Genomic DNA, 13,076 nt, shown 5'->3' on the forward strand with positions numbered 1-13,076 from the left:
GTGTCTCCATCAGTATGTATCAAAAAGAGCCGGCACGAAAGCAATACTGTTAGCAAACGTCATGGGCCGTTAACTGTTTTAACACCTGGTTATCTGAAATGAAGAGAGACATTCATTTGTAAACCATCGCCAAATCCAATCTCGGCGCAATAGGCTACTGCAAGAATTGTATGCCACCATTAGAACAACCAAAGTGGAGCTATATGGGATCAGTAGCTATGCCGGACTTCGGGCAGGGCTCAATCATTTTACCCCCACTCGTTCATTTTTAAAACAGGATGAAAACGGCTGTTCTTATTTCACTATGTCTTTCAACGAAGACACAAAAGACCACAAAGACCCGTTGGAGAGGGATCTGGAATATTGGTCACGTGGCAACCAAGACTCTGTCTATTGAAAATGAAATATTTTTTGATGTATAAAAAGGAAGTTGAAATAAACATTTGGTAACAATTTACTTGACAGTATTGACATAAGAGTGACATGACACTGTCGTGAACACATGACACTGTCATGACACATGAAGCCTAACCCTAACCCTAACCCTAATCCTAACCTTAACTTGTTATGACAAAACCGAATGTCACTTAATAACAGAAGCGTTATGTCATAAACGTTTATGACTTGTTCATGACACGTTCATGACCGTGTCATGTCACTCTTATGTCGACACTGTCAAGTAAAGTGTAACCAAACATTTAAAACATTTAAACAATAATAGGGTGTTTTCAGATTATTGAAAACCCCCTCCCACTCTTGCTATATTGCTTAAGTATTTAATTTGAATGCTTAGCTGGAATGATGTTTTTCCCTATCATCTTATTTTTAAAGCAGACATCCCTGTGGGCATGTAATTGGGCTACGGGTTTTCTACAGGAATGGCATGTTTGAACGGGCACTGCACTAGTATCTTATGAGCCAAATATCCCATATTTCACACACCAATTGTCTCATGTTCTAGTTAGTTAGAAACTTTATTATACCTTTGGGGAATTTTTTTCTCAGTAAAGTGATGCATGAACACATAAGACATGTTGTTATCGGCCTGTTCTAAATCTGTTTTGACATAGTAGTTCATGCATAAGCATACAATGTATTGTCCCTGGCTGCTCAGACCCGCTGGACAAGGTACGGCACCATCAATCTTGGTCTCTCATCCATCATCTTGTGTTCTCATCCATCAACATAATGAAGGCAGAGTTGTGACGGTTCGAATCTGTGTGTTGTCACTAGCTCCAGGTTCAAACGAGTTCTTTGATTATAGTCATACTGGTCTGTGTGTGTGTTAAGAATGTCTCCACCCCACCTTTCCCCTTACTGGTAGACATAAGGGTCTGTGTCATGCCTGCCAACATTTAGAATTCAAATACACTTCCCCCTAGTCATATGTGTGTATGTGTGTGAGACCATGCACATATGAAGAATGTGTTAAAATAAACCCCCTGATACCCCTTTATCGCTTTAAATGGCTGAATGATTAAAGTAGTGTTTTTGCATCTCTCTCTCTCTCTCTCTCTCTCTTGTGTGTGTGTGTGTATGTGTGTGAGTGCATGGTTTAGGGCAGACAAGCCTTGTGTTACTGTCTCACCTTTGGTTGCAATTAAAAAACAAAAATCTGACAAACTTTTCATTAATGCAGAAACCACCCTGACTGTATGGACATCATGAAGCATACTTTGGGCCAGAAATGACCTGTGTCAGAAATTTTGTCACTGGTGACTGGGAAGAACAAGTCACAGAACTGTCATGGATACACCAGAAGACTTGACTGATTGACTCTGCCCCCTCTTCCCCATGATTATGAAAATTGAGGCCATGCCCAACACAAGCAAGCTCTCTCCTCTCTTCAAACACTCTAATTAGGCCCACACACACACACACACACACACACACACACACAGACCGTCATACTTTTTTCTCCCACTCTCATGCACACACAACACAGCAATCAAGTTTAAGTAAAAGTAGCCCTTACAGGTTACACAGTTTTATATGTTTCATGCTACAATTTACCAATGATCTTGTAACTGGTTTGTCAAATTCAGAATTCAGATAAAACAGGTTAAAATGATGATTTGTCAATACCTTTTCCATATGGGCAGGGGGATCACAGTAGCCAAGGTGCAGCATCTCTTCTCCAATGTTCACTTTCCGCAAAACACACCATCTGCGCTGAGCAATGAAATGCGCAAAATGGGGAGAAAATAAAATGGGGAATGTGGAAAATAATCTTCCAGCTGCGCAGAGAGGGGGGTCTCAGCGTCCCGAATATTGAACGCCTCTACACTGCCACCAGGTCAGGCTATTTACTCAATGTGCTTAACAATGATAACCAAACCATTAGAGAGCTGGCACACAAATTGCTGTTTTTACAGTGCAAAAACAAAACACCCAAAGCTTCTCACAACGAGCCCTATTTTCTCTGATTAAAGCTAAAGTGAAAAGTCAAGCTGGAGCCTTGTAGATCTATCACCTTGTCAATAAATCAAAGTATTTGGATGTTGTGTTGCCCGCCTTTACCTTTAGATCCAAATTTCCAAAGATCCAAAAAATGTATATGCGAGTGTTTAAATGTGAGCCCATTAATTCTGTGTGTGTGCCTGTGCGTGTGCGTGCATGCATTTGGCATTCATTTTGTGTGTGTGTGGCGTGTGTGTGTGCGCACATGTGGGTATATTTGGCTTGAATCTAGTCTTGTGTGTGTGCTCGTGGAGAGTAGCTTGGCTTAGGTGTTCATCTTTAGATATGGGGGGGGGGGCACAAAGCTTTAGGTCACCAAAATGCTAACTTTGTTTTCCTGTAAGAAACAACCAGATGGCAAGATCATAGTCTATTTCAACCCTTTATGAACTGACTGGGAAAAAAATGTGCTTTCTTTCCTTCATACTGATGATATGTTTCAGCATGGAAACGCACAGTACTTTTGTAAAATTATACGTGCTGTACCTCTCTTGGTGGGTGGTTATTTTATACAACATGTATATCCAATCAAACTATTTATATCTTATTGGGTGAGCAGCATTCTATGAGTGGTGGAAGTTTGTGTCTATAAAGTAATATGACCTGAGTTAGAGTGGGGTTGCTAAAGGATATCCCCTTAGCTGTGATTCGGCCTGGACATTTCACATTGAATGTCTGTCTTCTCTACATTTCAGTTTGGGGAGTTTGTAAATGCTTCACCAGTTGGTGAGGTTGCGAAGGGGATTTTCTTGACTGAAATACTTGGACAAAATCTCTGATTTTGCCATCTGGTGTCAATAGGAAGATGTTTTCTAGTTAATTTGTTCTGCTACATTTCTTTGGTGTATTGGTGATGTTTTGCAATACAGATACCTTGGAAGTTTCTGCTGTCTTTAACTCTCTCTCTCTCTCTCTCTGTGTCTCTGTGTGTGTTTGCCTCTGTTTATGTGAAAGGAATGACAAACAGCTATGGGATAGCAGAGCACCTTGCAAGTTGTCAGATTAAAGAAATGCCTCCAAAGTGAGAGTATTGGAATGGGAACTTGTGATTTTTGTAAGTAGTTTATGTCCTGATGTTTCTGTTATGTGTTCTTCCACATATGAGATTACTGTTGTTATTTAATTCTGTTCCTGTACTGTCATTGTGCATATCTGTGTGACTATGTGTTTAGAGATAAGATATTATTTTGCAGTGTTTCACTGTTCTGTATAGGTGCATCTCCTGTGTCAGGAATTATCTGCTCCGGATTGACAGGTTGGCACTAATCAGGGTCTCATTTATTGTGGTCCACGTAAAATGAGGTGACCAACGCCATCTCCCGTCAGCCTGGAAGGATACTTAAACCCTAACTATTTCCTTGTCTAGTTAGAGCAGCTGATGGATCTTTAGGTGAAGCCTTGCTGTCTCTCCTTTGATGCGCATCATTGTAAATAACACTAACACAGCAGAGTTCCTTACCTCTCTCTCAGCAAGCACAACTTTATAGTAGACCTAGCAAAATGGTTCTCACAAAAGCGAGAGGCTTCCTGTTTCCTGCTCATGCCTCCAAGTTCACACAACTTTCTTCACAAAGTTCTTCCAAGTTCTTCATGCAACTGGAATGGTGGTGTAGTGGTTCAAACATGGGAGATCTGGGATCAATACCCGACATGTCTGAAAATCATACAATTACACTTATTTGAACAAATATACTTATCTGTTCAAAAGTTCTGATACATTTAGTGATCAGTGTAAAAATGTGATTTAGAATATTGTCAAATCTCCTATTGAAACAAGTTAGTTTTTGCAGAATACAATGTGCACTAGTGTTACGACTTAATTACAACAGACACAATTGTTTCTCAATTGTTTATTTGGTTTATATGCATAAACCATTTATTTGTATATGAATCATTCAAAAAGTTGTACATTGTTGAATTTATATATTAATCATTCATAAATAGATTACATACTGTAGCAGTCAGTCTACACAGGCTAATATGTGTTTGTCTGTTTGTCTGTCTCTTGATGGTCTGTGCAGTGGAATAACTTCATGATTGAACATAATGAGACAGAAAGTGTTTGTAATTGAGTATGTAGGCTACAGTATCTTTCCACTGCATAAAAATTACTGATTTAGCAAAGTGGGTAAAACCGCCAGTGTAGCCTAGTGGCTCTTTTGTAATCTAGCAATCAAACTGTTTATTATGTAGGCTATACTGATTTCTGAAATTGTATTCCTAAACATCTCTAACATGTGAAATAAGAGTTACCTTAGATTCAGTACTGAGGACAAGCATTTAGAGACAACCAAAGTCTCTAGCCCACATTTTCTACCGCGATTCTACTGCGAAAAAATCATATGCTTTGTTTGTGCTGATACAATAATAGTTGTACATATGCATTGTGTCTTCAAGTTGTTTGGGGACAACATCATAGAAAAAGGCAATATCTTGATTTAATACGAAACTAGAAGCTACTTCTCCCATTTCTTAAGCTAACTTCATACTATGTAGCGGGTAGGGTGGTTGAGACGGGAAGTGCAGCTTAAAGGCCAGCCCACTGGCACTGATTATTTGGATCAGATGGCACAAGTAGCGCGTCCTTTTAAATGTGTAGTGAGATGTGGACAGGAGGACAATAGTGTGGTGTGCGTTGATGAGTAAGTCTCTTGGAGTGTAAGCTGTGCAAACAGGAGAATCTCGGCCTGGTGTCTGTGCGTATGGTGACCAGTAAATGGTACACTCAGTTACAAGTCTACAGAAACGCATAATAGCGAGTAGCAAATCTACACAGGTTTGCAGCAACAAGCAATCCTGACGCTGCATTTATATTGATAGTCTGGCGTTATAATTTATTTGCCTCGGGTGTACTGTGGGGGTAAGACTGTGTTAGTGGCAGGCTAACACATACCGTTGGCTTGCGCTAGCCTAGCACCTGCGTACTCTGCAACTAGAAGGACTGTTGAAAACAGTCTCCACTGATAAATATCACACTTGCTAACTTGGAAATGAGATATGTCCAAAATCCTGAACCATCCCTTTAATAGGTAATCTGAGTACCCAGAAGTTTGCATCATGCTGAACGAACATTTAATAGGTAAATAGTTTAATGGATGTTGATAGAAAGTTTAATGTATGTCGATGGATAGTTTAATGGATGTTAATAGATAGTTTAATGGATGTTAATAGGCAGATAGTTTAAAGGATGGACAGATGAATGGCTTGAAGTAGATGGATGGAGAGAAAGTTGGATAGAAGATGCCTTGTAGCCTATCCTTGTTGAATGGAGAGAGACAGAGAAAAAGAGAAAAATAAGCTTTTTTTAATATCTGAAAAAAGTATAAAGTTCACAAAAGTGAAAAATGCATTGCTCAAGTGTCCTTTTCAAATCCTATATTACAAAGTTTGAACAAAGTTTCTATGTTAAACGGTTCAAGCTGAATTAAACAGACATTTGGGTAGAAGAAGAAGACTTTGGATAACAGTGCAGTGCATTTCCATATAAATAGCAAACACATGATGCAAATAAGTGTATCACAAACACAATACATTAGAAAAGTTGTGCTGGAATGAGATTACTTGTAAAGGCAATACATTTGATTTCATTTCATCCTACAGTCAAATAAGTCCAGTTCAATCTATATTTGATAATATGCTTTGTATGCACCACCTATCTGTAAGAGACTGTATTCTGTGGCTAAACGGTTGATTAACCTTAATTTGGGATTTGTATCATGCCTGTGGCCCCTGATGTAAATGGAGGTCTGCCTGCCTGGTCATACAGGTCCTCTGCCTATGCTCAGGTCGGCTAAAGGCTTTAATCATTATTCAAAGGGTGAACTGCTGACACCCAAGATAGATTAGAAGCAGGTTAAAAAAAAAAAAAAACAACATAATTACCTGCTTGAGCAAGGAAAGTAAAGGGCACCAACTTTCATTATCATTAATAGGAAACCTCACCTCACACCTTGTACATGAAACTTATCAGAAATTAGTAAGAACTTGCACTCCAGCTCATAATGCCTCATGATGTCAGTAGGTTGAATTCATATTTCTTGCTTTCTCGAGACCATGGAGGACGAAAACATATATAGATATAGATATAGTCTTTCAAATGGCCTCCTCTGAAAGAAGGCAACATATGTGCATTTAGGTCAAGATACCGTACTTACATGTATCTGCTGTCAACTGAACATTTCTATGATTCTGATATGCCCTCACAATTGCACCAAATAATATAAAAAGGAGGTGGTACCAAATAATTTGATAATATTTATTGGAATGATTTGAAATTATATCATAACACATTTCAAAAGAACAGTGGTTATTTCACTTTGGATTTTCAACTGTGTTTTTCTCAAAGGCGAATATGGACCTGAACCTGTTGATTCTCAGTTGGTGCTGTTTAACTCAGAGAAATAAATTAGAGCTCATTCCTAGGATTTGCCTCATATATGTTTGCATAATATTGATGAACAGTGATTAAATAAATAAATAAATAAATAAATAAGTAAATGGATAGTCACTGGTGTACTATTTGTCTTTTTCCTCTACAAGTGGATCATACTTACATGCAACAGTAAACAGCAATAATTCAGTATTATTGTGGAGAACCGGTGGTAGGTTCCAATAAACTGTTTTGACAAACGATGCCAGCTTATTTCACACAAACCAGCCTACTGTAGAAGGACCCCACAGGGGGTGGATTTAAACAACCGCTTCACTGATCATCATACCCATCAGCTATTTACAAAGAAGAAAATGTAGAGAAAAAAAATCAGAACTAACAAACAAAGCAATTATCATATTTACTATATGAAAAACACAAGCACAGAAGCCTGCCTGGAGTGAGCTGGGAGTCAGGCAGCGCTGGTGTTTTCTGTTTGGTTGCGCTGCGCTGACTGGAGGCCTGTTTAATGGGCTTTCGGTGAATGAAGTCATTATTTCGCTGCCCCAGTGCGAGCACTGCGGTAATTCTTCAGAGTCCCTTTCCCGAGGACGAGCATGTGTGTTTTTTCTTTCATCAAGGCCACATGTGAAATTAGGTTGGGACCCAGATAGAGGCGGGATGTGTGTGTATGTGCATGTGTATGGTGGGAGAGTGGGGATAAACATGATGCTGCACAGGTGTTTGTTTGTTTTTTACACACACATGCACATACACATAAACACACACACAAATACATACACACATACACACATGCACACTCACCACACACACACACACACACACACACACACACAGAAACAAATACATACACACACACACACGCACACACACACACATGCACATACACACACACACACACACACACTGTTGCATCAATATATGATTGTTATATGATATGTACATGATATTAGTTTTTTTTTACAGTCCATCCTTTTTCCACCTTTCTTTTGCACAATCTCCAAACTACTGTACTTGTTGTTTATCTGTGGCCTATTCACCCTGCTCTATTATTGTAATGATTCTTCTTTCTTTTTCTCTCTCTTTACAACTGTTTACACACGTTTTCAAAACTCTGTGTCTATTTTTCAAAACTCCACACACAAAACCCACAATTGCTCACACAAAATGCAAAATGCCTCAAATCTCCAGCAAAATGACACACAACATTCAAAATATCAAAAACACATATTTAAAGCAAACATTCGCCTCACATTACAAACACTTTTGTCATAATATGACATTTTGGATACATCATGTACACACTGTTGCTCAAAACCTAAAGCTCTTCTGTCTTAGGCTTTCTATATGTATTTCCATACAAGAGTGAAAGTTACGGTATCAACAAAGAGAAGTTGAAACACACAGTAAAAATGCAAGCAATATTATAACCAAAAATAGTGATTTTTCCCAAATAATTTGCTGTTGCGAATACAGTATTTTACAGCAAACAAGAAAAAAAGCAAAGAAGAATACAGTGACCACCAGATGTACATGGAGTTTTGAAAACACGGATTTTGTTTTTTTCCAAAGACAAGTGTGTGTGTGTCTGTGTGTGTGTGTGTGGGAGGGTCGGGGGGGGGGGGGGGTCGTGTACAGTATGTATTCATAGGCCTATAGACCCTTTCAACTGCAGAAACAAAAAATTCTACAGTAAGCGTTCCTAAGGCATTTCTGGAGGCACAGAAAAATGTATTGAGCTAATGGTACTGTAACATGGAGACAAACAAAAATAGAGTAAAAAGACAAATTTTACATAAAGTCAACTTTTTGTAGAACATTACTGTAAGCTAAAGTCCGATTACTGTAATTTTCAAAGTATCTGCATTGGTTCTGAATAATTTAACCCGGAAATCCTCTAGGAGCAGATTGAAAGGGTCCATACCTATATAGAGAGTATATCTATTCATAGACCTATACTAAGGCAATGATTTGATGGTGTTCAGTAAAGTAAAGAGTGTTTGCACATGTGAAGAGAAAGAGTGAAGCACTGGTGATTTAGTGTGGCATTTTGATGGGTTGTGTTTGAAGAACGAAATCAAGTTACTTCCTGTTAGATTTTTGTGTGTTAGGTAGAAAATTGTGTGTGGTGTTTTGCAAAATGTGTTTTAGTCAATTGAAAACTGAGTCAAACACTGAGAATTAGTGTATGGTTTTGCAGATTTGGTGTCGGGTTATGATGTTTGGAGGACATGTTTAGAAAATTGTGTGACAAGCAAAGATTTAGTGTGTAAGCAGTTGAAAAAAACTGTAACTGTCTCTCTATCTAGCTACCTATCTTTTTCTTATTTTGCTTCTAGTGCACTTGTCATTCACCCATGCCCTCCTCCCTCTCTCTCTGTATTTCAAACTCTTTTGTAGGTGCTTGTTTGTCCGCTGTGTGCAGGTGGTGTAGAGGCGGCCGTGTGACCGTGCAAGCTAATTCCTCGCTCCGCGGGAGGGAAGGCATGGTACGGCTGGAGAGGGATCTCTGTGCAGGTCGCTCAGCGCCGCTCTCCGAGAGCCTGTTGACTCACAATCACTTGGGGGAGACCGGCAACCCACACACGCTGAGAAAGTGTGTGTGTGTGTGTGTGTGTGTGTGTGTGTACGGGGGTGTGTGTATGTGTGTGGGTGTGTGTTTGTGTGTGTCAGTGAGTGAGGGAGAGAGAGAGAGAGAGATACTGAAGCCCTACATGCCAAATTTTGCCGATCTGTATTAAGTAACTAAAACACGCATGTAGGGCAGAACCCCTTGGCCAGACGGACCTGCAGAGCAAATCCCAAATTTGCCGGAGGTTTGTCTGGGTTTCCCAGGCTACTGTACATGTAGGGCAAAATTAGGCCGTTATCCATTGGCTTTACCTATAGAAAAACAATCTATAAAATTCTGGATGCATCTGGAATCTAGTCCCAATAACACCCTCCAGTGTGAGGCACTAAAATGCCAGGAACAGAAGCAAGAAAAGAGTTCCCTGTGCCAGCTGGCAAAGCACAATAGAAATTACACAACATGCTTAGACCTGTTCTGCTTCCAAACTGCACAATCATCCAGCAAGCAAAAGAAAAACAAACCAAATCTATCTAACCCTAAAAAGATATTATGTATTGGCAGAGTATCTCATCTCTGTCAGAGATACAAGCAGAGGCACATCCTGGCCAAGTACAATGGCTATCCTCTCAGGGGAGGGGCCTTTAGCTGCCTTGGCAGCAAAGTATATTTCACTATGCCATAACCTGAGGGACACTAGTTTAATGTAAATGTAAATGGGTTTAACATGGACACCTGTAGACATAAACAATATAATTTTGACATAAACAATGTAATTTTGTCTACATGTATGGCCAATATATGTGTGTGTTTATGTATGTGTAGGTGTATACATTGCATACATACTGTACATATTTTTTGGCCTCCATCCTTTTTTCATGTTCTCTATTACCTATAGTCAATTTTAAGTTTAGATGTATATATGTTCATACACATCTAAATATCTTGTGCTATGCATTATTCTGACAATACAGCACCTATGAATTGAATGGAATTGAACTGATAGAGAGGGAAAAAGAGAAAGAGAGTCTGTATTCATGTGAGTGAGCTTCAGGCATATGCACAGACATCGAATGCTTCAGGCATGCCATTAGAGACCCACAACTAGCAACTGCCAAGTTGCCTCATCAGTGAGAGGGAGAGGACAGCATATGTTGGCTTTAAATGAAGAGGTTTGAGGGGCCATTGACAGAAGCCCATCTAAAATATACATACAGGCTAGAAGCTACATAATTCAGCAGCTGGAAGCGGGCTGAATTTCCCCCATGGGGGAAAAAGGATATTACATTTTAATTACCACTTGCTCATATCTTACATTTCACACGTGCTGTGTTTTCACTTCATGGCCATATTCTAGATGTTCCTTCCTTGCTGCCTAGGGGCAGTAGTAGTGTAGTGGCTAAGGAGCTGGGCTAGCATACAGTAGCCTGAAAAGTTGTGGGTTTCCATTCCCATCTTCCACCATTGTGCCTTTGAGCAAGGCACTTAACAAGGAAGTTTATTGTCACATGCATATAGTTACTGGAAGTAAGAAATGCAGTGAAATTATGTCTGGTGTCAGCCTATTTGTGCATTTATGGGGGGGGGGGTAAAAAGTGCAGTAGAAGAGGGGTTTAGTAGATTAAGTGGCAAGGGCTGCATAAGAAAGGTGGGGGAGGATTGGGATTGGGGGGGCACCAACAAGGACCACCCAAGAGCAACAGGGGCAAGGAAAAACTCCCTTACCAAGGAAGAAACCTCAATATAATTGACATACTATATGTAAGTTGTGCTGGATGTAAGCATCTGCTAAATGTAATTTAATGTAATGCTGACATGCTAATTATCTGTATGACTGGGGTAAGGGGACACTCAGCATTAATTAAGGATCTCCTGTTAGAACGAACTCCCTCAAACTAAATAGTATACGTTTTAGAAAACCAAAGTGTACAAGTAGTAAAGTTCTAATGAACTCTTTTGCTGGTGTGAAGAACAGATATTTAGCAAAATATGACACAGAACTGCAATGACGCTGAACAAATAAGATAGCTCTGTTGAGACCAGGGCTTCTTTTAGGGCCTCTACGTGTTCTGTGGGACTTTTTATAAAGTATAAATGGTGCTTGGCTGGAGCAATATTATTATTTGTGTGTGTGTGTGTGTGTGAGTGAGTGAGTGTGTGTGTCAGGATGTGTGAGAACAAATTGGTGCATGTTGAAGTTTGGGTGTCTATGTGTGTGTGTTGGTCTTTGTGTGTGTAGGGGTGTCCATGTGTGACAGTGAAAGAGGGAATGTGTCAGCAACCGGCTGCTTAGTACGTCTCTCATTCCCTCACACTCTTTCTACATCTCTCACTCTCTTTCTTTTTCTTTCCTCTGCTCCTTCCCCCACTCCTTCTCACCTTGCCCTCTGCATATACGTGCCATGTGTGTGAATATCTTCGCCCCCCACCCCCACCCCCAAAGCTGATAAAGTTAAAAGTACTTAATGACGGAGCTGTAATTACTCCTCCGCCACTCTACCGATCCGCTAGGCACCGAGCGCACTCCTCCTCCCAGTCTGCTTTATTTCCCTCGCTCTTATTCACCACATTATTCTCGCCGAATAAATTACCGCCCCAAATTGTACCTATCTGCCACCCCTTCCGAATTGAAATCCCTGAGCAGGCAAAACAGGAAAATGCGTTCCCTTTCTCCTCTCTCCGTTTGTTCGCTCGATAAAGACGTACGCTAGCGCTCTCTCGCGTGCGTGTGAGGTTGAATGAAACAGAGAGAAGAGGAACTAATATCGTCCTATCGTGTGTCTGTCGGAAGATTAAAAAGAAGCTTTTTCCTAATTACCGAGGGAGAGCGTATAGCACGTTAATAAGTGCAGGTGAGGAGGAACATGGCGATGTAATGAAGAGAGAGGTATCATTTCATCAGTGACAGAGGGATGAGAGGATGTGTCGGATTGAATTTTATTTTTAAGTGACTTTAAAATGATGTGATGGAATTCAATAAATGAGCCTGTGCAATGCAAATCAGTGTAAAAGAAAAATCCTATAACTGCAAATAATGAAACAAACCAGCCTGTCGATAGTCACTTAATGACACTAATGAGAGGGACAGGGATAGACAGATGACAAAAGGGTAGAGACAAAAAAGACATGAATAGAAAGAGAAAGGTATGAACAGAAAGAAAAATCAAAAGGGAAAGTATTACCAGTAGCAGATATAGTAATTAAAATAAAAGTAATAGAAAAAACTGTTTACGCATTTGGACATACTGGAATGTATCTAGTGGTCCATCACTTAAAGGACACACATAGGGAAACACTCAAAAGACAACCACAAATCCACATCCTCCCCCTAAAATCCACATCCTCCCTTAATCCACAACCCTTCCAACCAAGCAATTGACAACAGCTGAGCTGATCTTCAAATTTGATGGATTGAACAAGTCTTTGGAGAAACCGCTCAGAACTGCTCTTTGTAGTGTACGTATCGGACAGGGGTTTACCGGTGATCAATCTCTCTGCCTGAAAAGAATACACAGCCCTAAACAGCTGGAATCCATCAGGGCCATCTGGACACATCCAAGCGGTTGGGAAGACATCCCTCGGAGAGAGAGAGAGAGAGAGAGAGAGAGAGAGGGGAAGAGAGTCCTTTTTTACTTTTTCTTTTCTTTTTTCTTTAAT

The 13,076-nt window shown here is 40.0% G+C and overlaps 1 long non-coding RNA gene across 1 annotated transcript; it reads left to right on the forward strand.

The window, feature by feature from the left end:
- Positions 1-1,245: 1,245 nt before the first annotated feature.
- Positions 1,246-9,707, forward strand: LOC121697368. The gene is made up of 3 exons (XR_006026433.1): positions 1,246-2,296; positions 3,415-3,514; positions 9,276-9,707. It is a non-coding gene; the product is annotated as an uncharacterized LOC121697368 (long non-coding RNA).
- Positions 9,708-13,076: the final 3,369 nt, after the last annotated feature.

This window comes from Alosa sapidissima, chromosome 22, assembly GCF_018492685.1.
Source record: "Alosa sapidissima isolate fAloSap1 chromosome 22, fAloSap1.pri, whole genome shotgun sequence".
Classification (NCBI taxonomy): domain Eukaryota; kingdom Metazoa; phylum Chordata; class Actinopteri; order Clupeiformes; family Clupeidae; genus Alosa; species Alosa sapidissima.